This window comes from Callospermophilus lateralis, chromosome 3 (genome assembly GCF_048772815.1).
Source record: "Callospermophilus lateralis isolate mCalLat2 chromosome 3, mCalLat2.hap1, whole genome shotgun sequence".
In the NCBI taxonomy this organism is placed as follows: Eukaryota; Metazoa; Chordata; class Mammalia; order Rodentia; family Sciuridae; genus Callospermophilus; species Callospermophilus lateralis.
Window position 1 is genome coordinate 182,261,425 of NC_135307.1, and position 18,926 is coordinate 182,280,350.

Consider the following 18,926-nt stretch of genomic DNA (forward strand, 5'->3'; position numbering starts at 1 on the left):
ATGCACCATCAGCAGCAGACACTTCCTGCCTCGACCTAGAAAGTGTGATCAAAATGTTGAAATTAATGATTGGGCCATTGGTAATCGGAGACTCGCCTTTCAGAAAGAACAAGGCCGGCTGGAGGATGGAATCATTAAAGGAGGAAAAGGAAGCTCTGTCTCAAGGGGCTGCTGTTTCACAGGAAGTCGGCTTGTCTGTGATATTCCATGCAGTGTATTACGATGACAGGGAAACACAGTGGCTGTGCAGAAAGATGAGCAGCGAGTGGTAAGTGGAGGTGTTTGAAATAGAAAAGTCTATTTTAAAAGACGGCTAATAAAGCTGGAGGAGGCGGCCCACACTGAAGCAGTCGGAGCCAACATCCTGTTGCCAAGACTCCAATCCTTGCTGCTGTGCCAGGGCCCTGGGACTATCCTTGGTCCCAGCATGTGAGCAAGAAGATGGGGATCAAAGTCTGGAAGCCAGGGCTGGTTCCTGTCTGAGGAGAGGGGCACACGGCAGGAGCCCCAGGGAAGGGACTGACTGTGGCCTTGGCAGAGAAAACATGCACCCTCCTGGGAACCCTTCCAGCTCTAGAAATGGAGGCTACGGTTACTGCTCCAGGCCTGTTCAGGGGAAGCACTGTTGCCAGAAGCCAGCAAAAGGACAGCAGTTAAGAGCCAGACTGCCCAGGTTTGAATTCCAGTTTTGTCACTTAATAGCTGTGATAGCATGAGCAAAGTAATCTGCTCATTTTCCTTATCTGTAACATGAATAATATGGCTGAACATGGGGTCACACTAAGGATACGAGTTGATATTTGTAAAGCATTTGGGACAGAGCCTGGCTACTAAGTATGTTGGAGAGCTATAGCAATATCTGTATCTATATCTTTATTTTTACGTAAATCGATGTATACATAGAAGGATAAAATGTGGTCCATCAGATGGCAGAAGCCCAAGGCTGATTACTGTTCTTGATTTTCATTCAGACAATGGCCTTCTGATAGCTAGTCTGTGCTGATTGCCCTAGGGCTCCAGCAACCTTTCTCTGGTCTCCTTTGAGAATCAGACCTAATCTGGGAAAAGAAATGATCAGGTAGCCCCACAGCAATAGCCTCAGACTCACAAGGCTTCTCCAGGCTTCCACCTGAGCCCCAACTGCCCAGTGAACATCTGTACTGGGATATCCACCCACAGCTCTGAGCATCGTGCTCCCAACCCGACTCCTGATCCAACCCTTTCCAATCCAACCTATCCTTGGTTTCTCAATGAATGACAACTCCATCCTTCCGAGGAATGCAAGCCAGCAACCCTTCACCCCTCCCTCACCTTTACCCTGCTTCTCATTCTTGGACAAGTCCTGTCCCTTCTCATCTTGTTCATCTTGCAAAGTAGTTTAGGACATCACTGACCCTTGGACAATGTAAGCTGGAAGTTGAAATGAATGAATGAATAAGAGCAGGCAGTGTCCGGGTGTTATAACAACAGCATCCAATCGTTTGTTTTTCTGAGTGCACGTTCTCCCCCAGGCACACGTCCTCTCCACACCTAAGTGCTGTAAACATTCCTTACAAGAAATATCCCTTACATAGCCCTGCACAAAGTCTGAGTAAGGAAATCAGATTCTGGTGGCACAGTTGGTGGTGTCTTAATCCACAGAGTAACTTAAAATTTCCAGAACATCCCAGGCTTTTGGATGGAACTTCCACAACCCCCCCGAAAAGCCAATGGTATTTCCCAATCCTACTAAGCCAGCTCAGAGCCAGGTCCTACTGCGCTGGATTCTGGTCTGGTATGGTGCAGTTTCTGGACCGTTTCTCCCCCCTGCCAGGAAGATGCAGAAGCTGCCGCTTCACCAAGCCCCCTAATAGCCAGGTCTTATTCTCCCCACCACCCCAGGGGCTCTTGCTCACCATGAGCTTACTTCTGTGTACCAGTACACAACACACTGTAAAAGGAAGAATGGTAATTAGGAGGAATACTTGAGCAGGGGAACTTAGGTGGAAAATAGTTGAGTTAAATGAAGCAGTAAAGATTTCTTTAAAATGTTAGGCCCACCCGCCCATCTCTCTGCTCTCCTTTTGAAAGGAAGAGATAAGAGAACATACAAGATGCACCGGGCATCTGTAGGCACCAGCTCCCTGGGGCCGGGGTGACGTTGGGCCCATCCCCTGGGGATCATGCTGGAATGGTGGATGAAATCTGTTCCTGTTCACATCTCAGTAGCCAGGAATTCAAAGCCCAGCCCAACCAGATGGAATTTAACAGGATTACATTGGCATCAAGGCCTCCATGTGTATCCAAAACAGCTGCACTACGAGGATGGAAGTGTCTCCTGCTCATCTTTCTCATAGCATTTATTATCATCCAAAGGTGTCTTTTTGTTGTTTTGTTTATTTATTGCCTAACCCTACCAGACTGGGAAGTCCACGGGGGTAAGAATTTTATCTGTCTGGTTCAAGTTTGTACCAGGGATCTGCAGAAACATGGCACATCATAGTCCCTCTGGAATATTCTGTGAGGGAAGATGCTAGAACTGCTCATCACAGAAACTTCAGTCTCTCACACATTGCCTGAGTACATAGTAGGGTTTCTAGAACACAAACCCTAGGAGAGCAGGAGCTTCATTCCATCACTGCTCTATCTCCATCAAGCATGCAAGTTGGTGCTCTAGACTGGGGGTCAGCAATCTTTTTCCATTAAGAAAGAGATAATAAACATTTTTAGCCTCAAGGGGCCATGCAGTCTCAACCTCAACTCTGTGTAAAAACAGACCAGAGGTATGCAAACCAATGAGCATGACTGTGTTCTAACAAAACTTTATTTACCAAAATGGGCCACAGGCCAGATTTGGAGTAGCTTGCTGGCTCCTGCTCTAGAATCTATAGGTCTACACTCAGGATCTAGAACAGTGTCCAACTCATGGTAAGTATGCAAGGGAACATGTATTGAATGAATGAATGACGTGATCAAGGTTGTTTTAGTTGACAGCTTCTATGGGTCGGGAGGTGATGGATGTTGAGCTCCTGGCCTGAAGATGCTCTCTGGAAGAAGATAGTGGAAGCCGCCTTTGCTCTGGGCTGGTCAGATCACACCTGGGATATCATTTCCAGAGCTGGGATCCTACAGGACATAAATATGGCAGGGCCTGGAATAGGACAAGTGCTTTCGTTACGTGGAGAACAGTGGAAGGAATGGAAGAAATCCAGCCCGGAGAGGAAAGGAGTCAAGAGGAGACATAGTTTATTATAGTAAAGAATGGATGTGGCTGAAAAATGAGATCTTTCTAAGAAACCAGGGGGAATCTATTTAGAACTTTCTAGAAGTTATCAGTAGTCAGACCTGGTTGGTATAATTAGTTGGGAAGCAAGTGAGCGTTCCAGTAGATGTGGGAAAACTGAAGGGGATTTAAATATCGGATGGGGGCAACGCTGGACAAAGTTGGTCTTTTCCGGCCCCGGGAGCATTCTCACGTGGCCGTCTGCAGCACTGCCCTCCAGGTGACCTCCCTTCAGATGAAACCAGACTCGGCAGCCTGGTGCAGGCGCCCCCAGGATTGCCCTCAGCTGCCCGTCAGTTCCCTGAAACACATCTCCTGTATTCTCACCTTCCCCAAACCAAACTCATCACCATTTCACTCCTTAGGCTTTGGTATAAAAAAATTCAATATCAGTTCAGGTTTCCCCAGAAGGAGAACCTGAGGCAGAGATTCAAGTGGAGTTAGTTTATTTAAGAGTTATCCCAGGGAGCACGAAGGGTTGCAGGAACGTGAAACTGGGAAGGGAAGGCAACCCATGAAAAGTGGACCATGGGACTTGTGGCGACTGAAGCTTACACCCTGGGGAGGGTCTGGGAGTCAGTGTAGAACACACCCCAGAGCTGTCCCACCTGTGGGTGAGAGGACTAGGGATGAACACACCAATTGTTGATTGAGGCTACTTGCATCAGGGAGTAGGGAGGAAAGGTATTAATTTCCTAGCGCCTCCTGGCCTGATGCTAAGATGGGCAAAAGTGAGCCTCAGTAGTGGGAGGAGCCCACAGCAAAGAGGGGCAGGTGCTGGCAGCTGAAGGTCAGGTGCTGATATGGCTTGAGGTGGGGGCCACGGGTAGGGCATCCAGCTATGCGTACTAAAATCTCTTTCTGCTGAGAACTTCTGATCTCCTTCTCCTGGTTTGGTTCCATCTTATGGTCACACTGGCTGCTATTTGGGAAGGAGAGCTCCTGGCACAGAAGCCCTGATGAATTAAGCATTGTTTAGCTCAAATGTGATTTTGATTGAAGGGTTCACATGGGTGCATTAGTTGCATCATGGGCAAAGGTAGGTCTATGATAGACATTGATGACTCAAGATTGTGTGCGCTTGTGTGTATGTGTGTGTGTGCACCGTCATGTTCACACCATTGAAACACCTGGTCCCAGCCACTGCTGCCCTGAGCCATCTTTTACCTACTCTGGGACCATGAACTTGAACTCTTAGAAAGAGATGTTACAACCCCCTTTAGCCATGGCTGCTGACCTTCATGGGGGCCAAACCATTATAGCTAGCTTAGCTCTCTAAGCCTCAATCTTCCCAGATTCTTCCTGTGGCTAAGTGGGAGGGCAGACAGAAGTCCCGCCCTGTCCTTATGCATCTTTTATTCATTCATTCACTCATGCTATATTCATGAACCAAGCAGGCACCAGCCCTTTCCTAGAGGATTTCCCAGCCTAGTAGAGAAGACAGATTTTAATCAAATAACCACACACATATGTAACTACAAACTCTTTATTAAGTAAGTGTGGGGATCTGTAGACTGCTTGCTTTTAACATTTGGAGAAGAATGCTTCAGCCTATGCAAGTTCTTTCATGCAGCTTGGGTGTAGAAAGCAGTGCAGGGTAGAGATCAAAGGAGCCAGGTGACTGTCAGTTTTGCTGTGGCCTGGTAATTATGGCTTGTGCATTATGAATAAGCAAACACTTTGTCTCTGCCTCCCAGTTATGAACTGGAGTCTGGGCTGGATATTTTTAGGCTTGAACCATGAACTGGTTGCTTTGTCTTCCTGTTTAGTGAAAGGTTTTAGAAAATAGAGACTTGTTACCAGGAGCATGCAATTATTTCTGGAATCCAGAAAGCCCAACGGGGGTGGGGGTGGGGTGGGGGGGTGGGGTGGGGTGCTCGCCTCGCATGTACAAGGCCCTGGATTGCGATCTTAGGAGGATGCGGGCTGGCCATAATGGAGCCTCATGTTTGATGGGCAGGTGGAGCCCAGCTCAGCTCCAGAGCAGGTGGGACTGGCAGAGGGGTGGGAAGGAGAGAAGAAGGATCATGTTGTTGAGATGGAGCTGTTCCACTCATTTTCTAACATTATCTGGTTTTTTCCTTGTTGCGGTGAATTGCTTTCTAGTTCTCAAGAGCATAATGCAGTATCAAGCACTTTGACAAGTGCTTTGTCCTTGGGAGGTGGTTATCAGATGAACAGGAGGCAGCACAATGCCCGGAGCTACAGCACTGACCCCTAAGGTCCATTACGCTCCAGGGAAAATGCCACAAAACATCCCCAGGGCAGCCTCTACACACAACTCCTGAGCAGAACTCTGCCCTTGGACAGATCAAGAATGACTTTGGCAAATGCAGAGGCCATTTGGATTCATTTGCAGACCAGAAACCTTGGCTTGAGAGAAGCAGAATTAAAAATAAAAATAAATCAGAAAGTCTTAGGGCAGTGAGAACAAGTTCTGGTGTCATTGAAAAGTGAAAATTTCATGGGTTGTGACCTGAACTTGGGTTTAAGGCAGCAGTGTGACCTTGGGGAGGTTTCTAACATCTCTGAGTCTGGAATTTATCATATGTAAATATGTTCATTCCACAAATATTTACCATGGGATATAATGTTTGGGGATATGGGCATCTGTAGTTTTAAGGAAAAAGTATGAGTCTGGGGATGGGGCAGAAGAGAAGAACATAGGGTTCTGTTTATTGGTGAAACACAGAAATGTGGTGGAAGAAATCTCTCTTCAGGTAAGTCAAGCACCTTGGGCTCCATGGAGTGTAAGTCAGAACAGGTGCTACCTCTTCCATAAGAGAAGAGAACTCACATTTCCTGAGCACTTACTGGGTTCCAGGAAGCATGTAGGCATCCACCTGTCCTGTTGAGTCCTGTACCCTGATGGGTCGATATTATTACTTTCATTCTACAGATAGCAAAATGAAGGCTCTGAGAAGGGAGTTAACAAGCTTGAGGACAGAGAGCCAGCAGGTGGCAGAGTTGACGTTCAAACCCAGACTTAACTGCTTCCAAAACTCTGACATGTTTTTTTCTACCAAGGGGATCTCCAAACTCCTCTCCCGTTCTCCAGCCTCATAGAGACCCCAGATTGGATCAAAACAGGGAGAGATGGGTCTAAAGAACAGACACCACAGGGAGTTGAGATAGCTCAGGCGTGGACGGGTGCTGTATGCACCTTTCTACCCATACATCTCTGGTGCCTTCTCCATTCTCCCCTGGACAACCTCATCCCTATTTATGACTACTTTTGAATGCAGGTGACCTCCAAATTTCAGCCTTTAGCACAGATGTAAAGCTCCAGATGTAAATATCCATTTGGATACTTGATGTCTGCAGTTTGATGATCCACAGGCACCTCATCCCGGTGTGTCCATGGGTGCCCAAGTTGATTACAGGCTGCCTTCCCATTCATCTGCTTCTCCTCCATGCACGGACTCAATCAATATCATCTGCTGAAGATGGTGTTCTCTATAGCTCTTTGGTCAATAAGTCCAGGACCTTTACTCTAATTTTTCAATTGTGTCATTTCCCATCTGCTTCCACCTGCCATCTTCCCTAGTTGGAACACAGACCACCTCCTGTTAGGACTATTGAAGTATTCTCTCCACTAAGATTTCTCTCTGTTATCCAACCCATTCTTTAATCTGTTTTCAGTGTTTTAGTGGAAGTTGTAGCATTCAAGCTATATGGTAGAAAGTATGGGGCTTTGTCAGGTGGAAATTGAGAGATGGCCATGTTGGTCAGACCCTTACCACTTAAAATGTGGTCCATGGACCAACAGTAGTAGCAACCCTTGTGGGCCTGTGAGAAATGTAGAATCTCAACACCTCCTCCCCAAACCTAAGAATCAGAATTTGCATTTTCATAGAATATTCAATGGCTTCATATGCCACATGAAAGTCTGAGAAGCACCAAGATACAGTAAACAGCATGAGCACACTTCAAAGACACACTTCCAGGGAACTATGAAGATAATTGTTTGGCTGGGGGCAGGTGAAAGTAAACAAAAGTCAGACAACTGGGCATCCTAGCATTCTATGCAAGTATGACTTTGTTCATGTTACCTCATCTCACCTTGCAAGATGCTATAATCCTGGAGAAACTAGAAGCACCAGAAGAGGATGTTCACTGTGATGTGCATTTGAAGATGAGGAAACCGAGACTGACAGATGTCAAATCATCTGTTCTAGGTCCCAGAGAAGTGAATACTAGGTCGGGATTTGAATCTGGACCTGTGGACCCATTGCTCTAGCAGTCTTTGTCTAATGGATAGGGCTCCTCTCCTCATGGGAGCTCTCAAATTTGAGTGTGCCCCACAATCACCTGCAGGGCTGGTGAAGACACAGATGGCTGGGTCCCAGCCGCAGGGCTTCTAATTCAGTAGGTCTCAAGTGGGTTTGGAGAGTGTGCATTTCTAAGACGTCCTGGGAGACCACACCAGAGAACCCAACCTGTGAGCTTGACACCACCAGGTGCTATATGGACTGAGGCTGTCATTGGCCTTCACATCTTCCCTCATTTAATTCTTGTAACCTTTCAATGGAGACCATGTCACTTTCAGGTATTCATTTAGGTGATTTAATTGATTTTCACAGTCACACCATGAAGTAAGGGAATATTATAGTCATGTATACAGATGGGGAAACTCAGGCTTAGAGAGCTGGTGTGACCTGCAAATGGAAAGGTTTTCAAAAGAGCTGGGCGCAGCCTTTCTGTAAGAGCAATTAGCAAAGTATTGATAGGCTGAGTGGATATTCCTAAAGGATTAGGTCAGTGGCTTTGGAGCAGGCAAACAGTTGCCCAGCCCTGCCCTCAGAAGAGCCCTTCCCTTGGGTTTAGTTTTCTGTGGCTGTTTTCTGAAATACTTAATGATTTTTGCCTTTGATTTAGTTTTGTGTCTGGTGGGACAATGGATCATGCTTCTGAGTCTTGGAGCCTCAGCTCATGAATGGTCCCAACTCCTGACACCTCCTACCTCTCTTAGGGTTAGGAGGTTAACTTGACAGACACTTCCCTCTTCTTGCACCTTCCCTTCCCTATCCCATGAGTGCTGTCCCCCTCCACCTGAAATGTGAGCAGGTCTCATTGTGGGTAGAGGCTCCCTTACACTGTCAATCTCCATCCTGGAGAGGGGGTGTTGTTAGGAACATTCCCTGAAGCATCTCAGGACTGTTTAAGGCTGCTGCTGTCCCCACCCTGGACTGACAGCTCCTATAGCACGTTTGGTGGAGTCATGTCTTGACTCTTATCCAGGTACCTGTCTTGGGCAAGAACATTGCAGTTCCTGGGTGATCAATCATCCACATGATTTGGAACAGCAGACCATGGGAAGGTGAGATTGACTCCCGGACACTTCCGGTCAGATTTCACATTTTCAAAGTGTGCTTGGCAAATTCTACAGCTATCCTAGATAGTGCACCATGGAACTTTGGCTTTGTTCTTGGTTTTATCCTGTTCCAAACCATCATGGATGATTCCTAGAAAGATACAACCAACCTAGCGACTCAAGTAAAGGATAAGGGGGAAGAAACCTCTAGAAGTGATAGACACTTTGAAAAAGGGATGATTTCTGCTCAGTCTCAGGGTTCTCTCTCCATGTACCAGTTGTATAAAAAGTCTCCCTAATAGAGATATAAAGGGTCACACCTGAGGAGTGAGTTTCCTTGTCACCAGAGATGTTTAAGCCCAGGTGTTGAGATGGATGTGTCATGGTGTGAACTTGCCCAGAGATGGGCAATTGGAAATGACCTTCCATTTCCCAGGACAGGTGTTCTGAGCTTTTTAAAGAAAGCCTGTTTTCTTCTGGCTGCCTCTGGCTCTGAGGTTCTTGCCTTCATGCTTTGCCTGGTCTCCCCACCTGCCACAGCACCCCTGCACAGCGCTTCTAACCTGCCTTGTTCCCTATTCATTAGCACTGTCTTCTTCTCATCCCTCTCAGGGGTCAGAGCACAGTCTTCCTCTATTATTACCTCTTTTCTCCTCCCCTAAAGTGCCCATGCCTTCTCCTTTATGTTTCCCTTCTTTCCACCATCAGGACATTTGCTTTTCTGGGTGTTTATATGCATGCAATAACATGTCTTGAAGCTGGGACTCATTTAAAAGAAAACAAGGTGTAGTCAAAGCTTAAAAAATCTCCCTAGTTGGGGTTTAGCAGAGTCTAACTTCTTTCTAGAAAACCATTTGGCATGAAGTGAATGCCTTCTTCATCATCCTGGGTGGGGCAGGCAGACAGAAGCTCCTCTGGGGGGTTATCAGAGGCTCAAATAGGAGCCCAACCTCCTTGATAAAGTATGTGTGCTCTTTGCTAAGTGGCTTCCCCTCCTGATCCTCAGTTTCATCAACTATAAAATGATGGGACTGGATTAAGAGATGGCTCAAGGTCCTTCTGATTTTGTAATTTTGAGTCATGTTCTGTTTAGATCTCTGAAACAAAATTAACTCCAATTTTCTGCAAGGAAAATCATCCTAACATAGTCCTGGAACCAAATAGCCATGCCTACCACCAGAATGAAGTCTCTGGCTCCGTATATATCAACAGGCTGCTGCTGTCTTTGTATTGGTCAGGCTTCCTCTCCTGTGTCCGTCTTGGTTGATCCCATCAGCTCAACAGCTGATGCCTAGGAATCACCTAGACTCTTAGAGTCCTCCCATCTCTCTCTGACACTCCCCAGAACTGATCAATTACGAAGTCCTATCCATTCTAACTATATAAAATCTCTTGTCTGAACTTTCTTTTCCAGCCCCACAGGCCCTGCCCAGTTTAGGTCCCCGTCAATGCTTTCTTAGATTCCTGGAACAGCTGCCTACCTAATTTCCTGACATACCTGCTCCAACGCCAGCTGCCAAGGTTAAAATCCCCCAAATACAAAATTATGTACAACACCCCTCCTCCAAGAATATTCCTGACTTTCCATGGCTAGGAAATAAGACACAAACTTGGAGCATGCCCTTTGAGACTCTTTGTGATCTGAAACCCTGTCTTTGTATTGGTCAGTGAATCAAAATTGATGATGATAACATTACATCTACCTACTGGCTTTTGTGCCAAATTCTGTGCAAGAGTTTTACAGGGAACATCTTAAGTCTTGAGTCAGGGAACTTAACATGGCGGCAGAAGTCTCCAGTCACTCCTTGAATCCCAGAAACTTGAAATAATTGGAATTCTGATGTGTCCTCTCAATTCCAGCATCCATGCATCCCAAAGCTCAAGTTAAAGATGTTACTTAATTGACAGAAAAAAATCCAGGTTGCTATCAAGAGGACCATGAAAATGCAGAATAATGTGGGGGCAGGTATCCTAAAGCAATTAGCTAAGAACAAAGACAAACCATTATGTAAATACATAACCGTTTAGCTTCCTGCAGATTGCGGTCAAGATACCCAGAGCTATGGGAGGGATTGAATCCAATTTTTTTTTCTTTTGCGGCCTCTTCTGAAGTTCATTCGCATTCTCTTTGAAAATTAGACTTCCATATGGTTAATATCAGGGCTCTCTAGCATTAGGAATCTGCAGCCTTAGCTCGTTAATACTCATTAACAGGAAAGGCTCATAATAATAACCCTCCGCATCTGCGTGGCCCTTTATGGTTTTAAAGGGATGCCATATGCATTATCTCATTTAATTGCTGTTATCCTTGGGACTCAGGGTCCAGCTAAGGGTGTTCATTGATGGAAGATGAGGGATATGCTCACTCAGGGACCATAGGAAAAGACAAGAAGACCAAGGGATGCGGGGGAGTAATGAAGAATTGCAGGGGGTAAATCAGTTATGTGTAATGCTCTGAATGCAGAATATTTTTTTAAAAAGAAATGCTGCCAGTGCCGCTTACAAGAGACTAAAGGAATAGGAACAGAGTTAACCAAGGGTTTCCTACAACAGATCTGGCCTTAATGAGCAGAGAAGAGTTAACTTATAATTAGCACATCAAAGTGTGAGGCATTCAAGGCTGGACTTGGCTTCTTTTGCAGAATGTGCTGGAAAAACCACTTGTGTTCTATTTGGATGAATGTCGTTTCTGTTCTTTGCCTTTATTTTCTTTGTAAACCAAAGGTGATGCTCCCTCCAGGGATACACACATTTTTATACAGTGGGTATGATGTAACAAGGACTTGAAAAGTACTAACTGAAATCAGGATGTTGTGTTTAGCAAACTTTCCATTTCCACTCACACCAGCTCTCTCAACTTGGATTTCCACATCTGTGAAAATGATTACAATATTCTCTTACTTCCTGGCATGGCTGTGAAAAAAAAAAAAACAAATGAAATGATCTAAATAAGAACCTGTGTAGTAGCAAACCCTCACTAATGTTTTATTGTTTTTATTATTTAAATACAGAGATGCTTGCTTGTCTTCCCCTCTAGACTTTGGGCTCCCTAGAGGTCAGGGACCAGAGGTAACCTCTGCACACATCTTCAGCACAGTGTAAGACAAGCCCATAGCATTGCTGCAAGGATTGGTTGGATCAATCCAAGTCATATTGAGTGTATAGTGCTCTACATGGAGTAAGTACATAAAAATGATTGGCTCTTATTGTTCTGGTCTGTCAAGTCAATATGTGTGGCCTTGAAAGTGTCTAAACTTATAAGTAATGCTCCCTGATGAATATTTGGGAGTTTAAGGTCTAGGAGAGTCCGCAGCAGCTGATGGAGGAGATAGTGACTGGCTCCAGGGTGAGGAGAGAGGGTTCTCTAGCTGGCTGTGCCCCTCCTGCTATGGAAATCCAGGCAGCTCTCATTTGCTCTGAAAGGCTCTCTGAACTCATCTGTTAACTGAGACTAGAGTGGAAGGTTCCTGAAGGACCTCCCAACTTGAGAAAATAGACCACAGGCTGGGGCTGTGCATGGGCATGGATGGACCTGCCTTCTAGACCTGGGGGTGTGTCAACCCAGAAGGTGCACTGAACCTGTCTAACACTTCTTGTATCCTGTGTGAAAGGGAAGTGTTATGGTCCATACTAAAGAGTAATGAGGATGAAATGAAGGGAGAGGTGAAGGTCAGTGACAGCTTCAGTCCTTGGAAATGCATGGAGATGGGTAGCCATCCTCTAGCAAGCTTACCTGATGGTGTCAAGCTCACAGGTTAGGTTCTTTGCTGTGGTGGCCCAGACCAGCAGCATCAGCCTCACCTGGGACCTTCTTAGAAATGCAAACGTGCACATCTCACTCTAGATCTACTAAAGCAGAAACTCTGAGTAGAGCCTTACAATTTGTGTTTTTAACCAGCCCCCCACCTGATTCTTGAGACGCAAGTTAATGTTTGAGAACTCTAGGTTTGTGGCTTGTAGAATTGACCATTTTCCCCCTAGCCTTAAAAATCCAAATAGTGATCTACAGCATGAAGCCAAGACCAACTCCATCCAGGCTTTGTTCTCTGTGATGGAAGGAAATATTTGGCCCTCTGGTCTTCCAGCACCTTCTTTATTCCCTAGTTTTCCAATGCTGTCAAAAGTAAGGTTCAAATACTTTAATTGCCAGAGCACATGGGCCAGGGTGGACTGGTGACTGGAGTCCTCTGGTTCTCCCTTAAACCACCACTGCTCTCTGCTCGGAGGTCTGGCACTATACCTTCTCTGTATCACTCATCCACATGCCCCATCAGCCCCATATTTTTTGGGCCCCCCAAAGAAAATGGATTGGTGGGGTAAATCTAGAGGAGCAATGGAGAGAGTTTAATGAAGGGACCACTTATAAGGGACAGGCTAAGTGAGGGAAAACTAACAGGATATGGATAAATACCACAGATTTTAGCCATAGTAGAAAGCTATCATCCTTCCCAAGCCAGAAGGGTAAAGAGTGGAAGCAGCGGGCTGGGAATGTGGCTCAAGCGGTAGCGCGCTCGCCTGGCATGCGTGAGGCCCGGGTTCGATCCTCAGCACCATGTACAAACAAAGATGTTGTGTCCGCCAAATACTAAAAAATAAATATTAAAATTCTCTCTCTCCCTCTCTCTCACTCTTTCTTTAAAAGAAAAAAAAAAAAAAAGAGCGGAAGCAGTTACCAGTACCCAAAAGATGTCTGGCTGAGAGGAGCTGTGGCCCTGGGTCGGGGAATTCAGCCAGGGCCCACTCTGATCCAGCAGGTCCTGAAGATAAATACCTTGCGTTTTCTTTCCATCCACCTGTTTGTCTCTGTCCTGGGTTTCTCATTGGCTAGACTAGCAGAAACCTGGAGAACAAGAGAGCTGGTGGTAGAGTCCATACAGGTGGTGCTCCTGGACTCAGCAGAGCAGAGTAGGAACAGGGGTGGGTGAGTGAAGAATATCCAGCCCCAAGACTCAAGTACTAGCCCCATCTCTTGCTTGACCTTCTTGTTCTTCTAAATGAACCATGAAAACCTGTCTTATTTTGAGAGATTGTTTTTTAGCTCCAGCTCTTTGGGGCTTTAGCTTCCCATCCATCTTTATCAGTCCGTGTCACCCTCATACCAAACACCCTTTGGAGATGTGCCAAGGCTCCATCTTTACCTGGCTTTTAAAGACCAAAGCCTCTGGGAAAATATCATATATGGGCTCTTCCTCTCTCCCTGGGGTCACAAATGGTCAAAACTGGGTCTTAGAAAGCATCCTTGAGTCATTTTCTCTGTCTCAATCTTATGCCAATCTTTATCTGGACCTTTAAAAAGTTTCTTTAAGCTTCTGAGTATGTGTCCAAATTCACCTTGGCCTTTAGAGATCTGAGCTGATATCATTACTTTCCTTCAAGCTTCCTATCACTTATACTTTGGCAACTGGTTCTTCCTGGCTGGTCATACCCAGGACCAGAGAAGCTGATTCTGCTGGGAATCAAGAACTCTTTAATTTGGTGTCCTTAGCCCAAGGGACATGGAGCAGGATGTGATTTCATTGTTTCTAGAGTTGCTCAGCACCAGGTCCCCTTGTAGCCTCTGAAGTCCTGTTATATTTTCATCCCAGAACCCAGTACCTGCTCTCAGACTCCATGACAGCTCTCACAACCTGCCCTTCTGGGTACAAATTCTAGAAATTTCAAATATCGGCTCTTTGCATTCCCAAGTCATTGTAGGATCACAACTTAACTCCATCTATCTATCTATCTATCTATCTGGATCACCACTACACATGTCCTTTACTATCTCCTTCAGGTTCGGTAATCCCTGTAGTGGTAGGCAGAATAATGACCTCCCCACGTGTTCATGACCTGATCCCCAGAATCTGGAAATATGTCACCTTACATGGCAAAAGGGACTTTGCAGGTGTGATTAAAAATCTTGAGAAAACTATCCTGTGTTACCATGTGGGGCCTGTGAATTCACAAGTCTCCCTGTAAGAGGGAGGTAGGAGAATCAGATTTAGAGAAGATAATTTGTTGAAGGAAGAGAGGTTAGGGTGCTGCTATTGCTAGAGGGGCTCTGAGTCAACAGTTTCAGAATCAAGGATTTTCTTAATGCATGCAAGAAGCCCCTAGAATCTAGAAAAGGCAAAGAAGATATTCTCCCCTGTAACCTCCACAAGGATCAGACCTGCCTGACTGATTTAGTCTTATAAGACGCTCCCCGTCTCCGTCATTTTTAGTCTTCTGACATCCACAACTCTAGGAGAATAAATTTGTGTTGCTTGAAGCACTAAGTGTGATAATTTGTTACAGCAGCAATAGAAAATTTACATGTTACCACTCAAGGTGTGGTCTAAAGGGTCACCATTACAGAGGAGCTCCTCAGAGGAAAAGAACCTCCACTTTCACCCCAGACCAACTGAATCAAGACTTGCACTTTTTGCACCTAATCCAGGTGATTAAATGCACATTAATCTGTGTGATTTAATCTTCCCCTGGAACCGCTGCCTGTGACTTTAGCTCCAATTTGACCCAATCCAGATCAGAAAGGACCCAGCCCAAGGAAAGAAATAAGTTTGCTGTCAGATTGAAGATAAAAATGACCCCCTGTTTTCTCAGCTCACTTTTATCTAAGTCTGGCCAATAGAGGACCTAATTTTTAAAATTCTTTTCTATCTCTTTAATGCTTCGTTATTTATTTCTCCCTGGTGCTGAAGTTAGGGTAGAAGAAAATCCTTGATTCTGAAACTGTTGCTGTAAGCCTACAGTTGACCCATCCCCTGACATTTGATAGGAGACCCACTGCATTACCAGCCTGGATGACCAATGAGCAAGAGGCAGGGGTGTTACATAGAAATGCTGGTGTGGTTTGTGTCACCAACAGAACATAGATGTGGATGCTGCCCAACTAGCAGCAGCATGAACTCTCATGAACTCTCTAGCTATGACCTGTATGAGTGGAGAGATCCAGGTCCATCAGTGGCTATGAAACAAAGGGGAAAATCCTGTACACTCTGAGAGGTCAACATGGACAACCAGATGAGCAGGAGTCACTAATACCTAGGCTCTCTTCTGTGTGAAGTATAACAAATTTTTCTTAAGACATGTAGGTTGTTACATTTTTTTTTTCTTGGCAAGTACAAGAAGCAGTCATTCTACACAGTCTAGGGGTGGAGAATCTCTTTTGGATACAGATCCTACAAATGGATCAATCAAATGGCTTGTGTGTCCTTCTGTTGCCTCACTTGGCACCAGATGGGACCATTTGGTTCCAGACCTAGCCCCTTCTAATTTCACTTGCCAGTTGAACTTGGAACTCTTATACTGGAATTACCAAAACCTTCTGAATTTGTCAGAAGTCCTCTTGATAGAGAAACATTAATAAAGCTCCCCAGAGAACCCTGTGTCCTCTTCTTCCCAAGATTTTGACTCAATGGAGTCCTGTTGTTGACTGTCAGCCAATATCACACTGGTTTCATCCTGGAGTCTGCGTGGGAAGGAGTATCTCAGTGCTTTGAGCAAGTCTTTGGGTTGAAACAGATTTCCGTGATAATTAACACCAAATGAGCATACAAGGCAGAGCTTCTTGTCTTCCAAATTTGCAACCCACATTAGCTAATTAATTCTAATTAGAGACTGACAGTTCCATGTGGCAAAGTGAGCATGTAATAGGCGGGATTTTTCATGTGTCTTGACAAGTTAATTAAAGGAAATGGTCCAGGGGACTTATCTCTAGGCCCATGAGCCAGTGAGGCACTAGATGCTACTCTTTTCTTGGAAAAGACCTTGGTATTTTGGGAAGATTGCACGGTGGCCCCAAAGGAAGTCCATCCATCCACACCAATGCCTTTTTGTATTCCAAACATACGTAGTGAACACATATATTGCCTAAGAATTGGGCAAGGTGTGGAGGGAGATGTCATCCTTACACTTCAGAATCTCAAAGTCTGATGGGAGAGGCATAAGTAAACTGGACAGAATCCAATGGCATCCTAGCCAAAGCAGTATGACAAGAAAATGAGAGGGGGAAGATGAAAATACTAAAAAGAAAGATTTGAAATATCATGATTTGTATGATTTCAGTTATACAATATCTTGGAAAAGGTAAAATTATAGTGATGGAGAACAGATGAGAGGTGGTCAGGAATTGGGGATGAGAAGGGGCATTGACTAAAATGGGGAAGAACAAAAGAACTATTTCAAATTGTTTTATAAACTGATTGTGGTGGTTATTATATAAATCTATATGTGTTGAAACCATAACTATGCGCGCACACCCACACACACACACACACACACACACGAACCAATTTCCCCATATATGGCCTTTAAAAATATGAGAAAAAGAAAAAAATGAGGATGATTACATGTATCAACATCTAGGCATCTCAGTGTTGAGTGAAAAACACAAATTTGATTTATATTGTTTGAATTTTTATACTCTCTTGAAAAAAATGTATCTTTAGAGAATAATCCTTAGCTGAGTACATCTATGTATTTTTATAACACGGAAATCCTTTAAATTAATGTATAAAATAGTTGAAGTAAATAAATAAGGAAAGGATTATAAACTGTAATCCATATAAAAATAAGTAAATTCATATAAAAATCCTGACTTGAGGTTCACAGGGGGTGATGGAAAGAGTTCTCCTGACATTTGAGACTGATTCTACTTGTTACTAAGCTCCTGGTATTTGGGAAGGGCCTTAATGTCCTTATGATAAATTTACCATTCTTGTTTAAATTAAAAAAAAAATCATGATTTATAGATGACGTAGCTGTCTATTTAGAAAATTCATGAGACTCTGCTGAAGGTGTTTGATGCTAATATGGGAGTTCAATAAGGTAGCTGAATATAAGATGAATATGAAGAAAAAATAGTGTTTCTATCGATCAGAAACATGTAATTAGAAAATGTAATATATGAAAGGACCAATTTATAATAGCAACAACAACGCAAAAAAAAAAAAAACAACCCAAAACACCGATAAAACACTTGGGAATTAAATAGAAATATTCCAGCTTTATATGAAGGCAAATATAAAACTTTTACTGAATGCCATGAAGAATGTCCAGAATCATTGAAGAGGTACAGTGTATCCTGGATGGGAAGAATCAGTCCATAGCTTAAGGGTGTCTGTCCTTCCAAAATTAATGGATAAACTCAAAGCAATCCCTATAAAAATCTGCATGATCAAAAGCCCATGGAATGTGAGAGCTGAGTCTTGAAATGTCATGATCCAGGTGCATGAAGGAGTTAGTTGGTGTGAGGGAGGTGAGATGTGCTCCTGGGACCAGGTCCAGGAGACCCTTGGCTGCTGGACAGAGATGGTGACCTTCATATGACAGCTCATGAGAATAGCTTGAAGATTTTAATTCAGGCCCCAATGGATCAGAATTGTGTTTGAAAAGAATACCTTAGGTGAAGGGGGATTGAAGGAAAGGCTGAGACTGAAGGCAGGGAGGAGACTGCTACCTGAAATGACTAGAGTCTAAATGACCACCATCTTGCCCACCCCAAAGCACTTCTGACCCAAAAGAGCTCCTCAGTGACTATGTGTGGCTTTCTGTTACTTTTTATCTCATCCTCCTTTTTCTGAAGCAAAAGTCCAGAGAACAGGTTGAACTAGTATAGTGTCCCTGAGAAGAGGCAGGTTGTATTTATTTATTTTCAAAATCTGGCATCTGGAGTCTTAGCGTGGCCAATGGGAAGGGGCCCTTAAGGACTAGACTCCTGGGTGGACAACAGTAATAATAAATGCTATTTTTATTTAGCATCTACTAACCATGAGACAGGACCTAGCATTCTTCTTTTTTTTTTCCCTCAGAAGACACAGAGAAGCTAATGTTTGCAGAGCTGAGACTCCTTCTCACCTATCCCCCCCACATCACTGACATCCCAGCACCTGGCATGCGTGGAGTTCTGAAAATATTTGTGGTACTGAGTCAAATCACCATATGTTGCTTCTCTGGGAATTGGCTTGCTGTGGGCTTGGCTCCTCTTTATCAGTAAATCCTCTTCCTTCCCATAAATAAGTCACCATTTGGCCAGGGAGGGCAGCGAGGGGTCTAGCAGCAGGGGTGGGGAGCTAGGAGCAAGACGGAAGCGACTGAGTAATGGAACTCGGATGCATTTCCATAAATTAGGAACCACCCAGCTTGCCACTGACCCGGGCATCTTTATCAATTTGCTCCTCCGCGGCCTGCCAGGCTAGCACAATAAAGCTTCCTGTCCATTTCAGGCCTAATCACGCAGAACGTAAATCCCTCAGCAGAGAGGCAGCTAGCTGCGAGGGATGGGGCCTGATCCGCGGGGCTGTTCATTCTCATCTGCCCTCACATAATGAAATCAAGAGCGCGCGTCTGCTCACCAGAGCTGCTTACTCC